We start from the raw sequence: 2,554 nt of genomic DNA, 5'->3' as shown, positions 1-2,554 counted from the left end.
ATTATGCATCAATCGGAATGGCATGATACTGACAGCGGAACCCGGATCGACTTGGATCCGGTTGACAACACTGGATCCAATGTGGCCGGAGAAATACAGAGGCCGATCATGCTTGGAATTTTTCGTCTGCATGTCTTCTTTGGTGAAGGAAATGCAGGGAAAATGGTGCGCCGCTAGATTACAATGCTGAACTGACGGCCCCGCTTCTCCAGAAGACGGCTTGATTCGAGTCAAAAAAGCTTCAGAGTCATTCAAGGCTTCCTGCAATGCCTTCCTTGTGTCTTTTGATAGACGCAATAATTCGTATAGGGTTATCCTGGCTGGTATATTAGCTAACTGCGCCATGATGTCAAAATGGGGCGGAGAGCTTGCCTTTCCCGGTTTGTCTCTCCCAATCGGATGATTGAATCGAGACTGCCTCGGGTTTTGGACTTCCTGGTGTAGAGGCTCTTTTCTCCGTAGCTACAGGTGTTGGGGGAGTTGAGACAATTCCCAGTTCTGCTAATGTCTTGGAGGGAACGGCTTTGGTTATCCCCAGCTGCTCAGAAGCATCCGGATATTTGTAGTGATATTCATTCCCGCTCCGGGTTACAAAGGCCTCCTGTTCATCTTCAGAAAGCGGGAAGGCTGGAATTTCATCGTCATCTCCACCTGGAATAGCAAAAGCTCCATAACAAGACTTACCTTTTCCTTTTGACCTTTTCTTGGAAGAGGTTCCAATCCATTGTTCATCTCCAATCAAATCTGGATGAACCCAAAGAATCTCACCATTCGGGGCTGTGTGTGGTACAAGTCCTTTCTGGCGCTGTTTATGAGGATCATCGTTCATGGTTTTCACTGTTGCATTTATTACCGACTCATGCTGGAACCAGTTCAAGGGAACAGAACCGAAGCTAATCGATACTGCATTTGCACCCACCTTCTTCTCCTTAGGTTGCTTCATAGTAATGACCCTGACGTCGATTAGAGCTTGGATCTTATCTTTAAGGGCATAGCACGCCTTGGTAGGATGGTGCACCGCTCTATGAAATGCGCAGTATTTTGGATCGCTAATTCTTTTAGCATCTTCTTGATCCTGGACCGGAGGCAGTTTGATTTTGTTGTTCTCTATGAGGTATTTGAAAATACCAGGGACTTCATCCTCTTTGAACGAATAGACCTTTGGGAATTTCGGCTCCGAGGCCTTTTGCTTCTGGGGTTGTTGTTGCCACCTTGATTGTTGAGGCGTCTTCTGCTGCTGCTGTTGCGGTTGTGCTTGTACTTCGAACGTTTGGTTCGCGTCCACCGCATTCGCCTGCGCTTTTTCTTTACCCTTAGGGACAAAGTTTTGTTGTGGAGCATTATTCGCCGTTTGACCCCTTTCTGCTTTCTTCCTCTTAAGGAATCGCTCGGCTCGTTCTCCTCGCACTTTTAAGTCCTTCCAGGTCTTGGCGATGCTCCCCGGCTTGAGGCGGCGATACCAATCGAAGGCTGCTCCGCGAAGAGTGCCGACGAATGACCGTACCATCAGAGGTTCGTTCCCGGAGATTATTCCCAAATGAGACTTGAAGTATATTAAATGCTGCGTGGGGGAACCCTTTCCATCAAATGGCGTGAAATTGATCAAATTGAATTTTGCTGGATACGGGATTGATTCCCACTCCCTTGGGTATGGGCACGGTATTCCAGACCTTTTCACTTCCTGAGCATTCATCAACGCATTGATCTTGCTCTCCAAATCCCTCATCTTCTTGTCTTCACTCGTATCTGTCTTCGAGTGGTTTCGGGGAGAGGTAACGTGGTCCTCTTTCGTATTGTTATCATCCGAAGGGCCACCCCCATTATTGTTATTGACGGGAGGGGTGTTCATGTTGACATTATCCTCCCCTTCTCGATCATTATCAGCTTGGTCAGGATTGTTACGACGGCTAGTCTCTCCTTGATGAGTTGTCAATATCGCAATCTGTTGGTCATGCATTTCTCTCATCTGCTGCATGGCCATTTCCATTTCGAACTTGAAGTTTTCCTTCTGCTTAGTCAGGGCATCCTCAAGTATTTTGGCCATCTGTTCAGTGCTAATCATAAGTGACTCATAAGACTGTCCTGCACTTGATGCGGTGTCATCGGAGGCCATCGCCGAGCAAGCATCCGAGCCGGCATCCGAGTATACCTCCGAAGTTTCATCTTCTGAAGGAAGTCCCTTCTGTATTCTTTGGTAGTTCTTTCGCCTACTGGTCCCTGTTCGCAATCGAGTCATACGTTGGGACACTTCGGCGAACTGATCCGGACTGAAGTGTCGCGTTGACTTTCCTCTTCCGGTCATGTTAACAGATACTTTTGGAAATTCATCATCTTGGAGAACAACTCTCTTCTTTCGGAAACGTCTTGGTCTGGATTCAGACGTTTTGGTGGAGATTCTTTCGAATACTGAAACTCTCTCTGGGGTGGTCTTGGAACAACAACATTCTGACAACACTGCCTTGATGATTTTGGCACATGGACAGTGAAAATCTGTATTCCGGGCACTCATTTTCCTGGATTTGTTCGCACCCCCATCTTGATAGTACAACTCGTC

Source organism: Asparagus officinalis, chromosome 1 (assembly GCF_001876935.1).
Source record: "Asparagus officinalis chromosome 1, Aspof.V1, whole genome shotgun sequence".
NCBI lineage: Eukaryota > Viridiplantae > Streptophyta > Magnoliopsida > Asparagales > Asparagaceae > Asparagus > Asparagus officinalis.
This window is presented reverse-complemented; position numbering follows the sequence as displayed.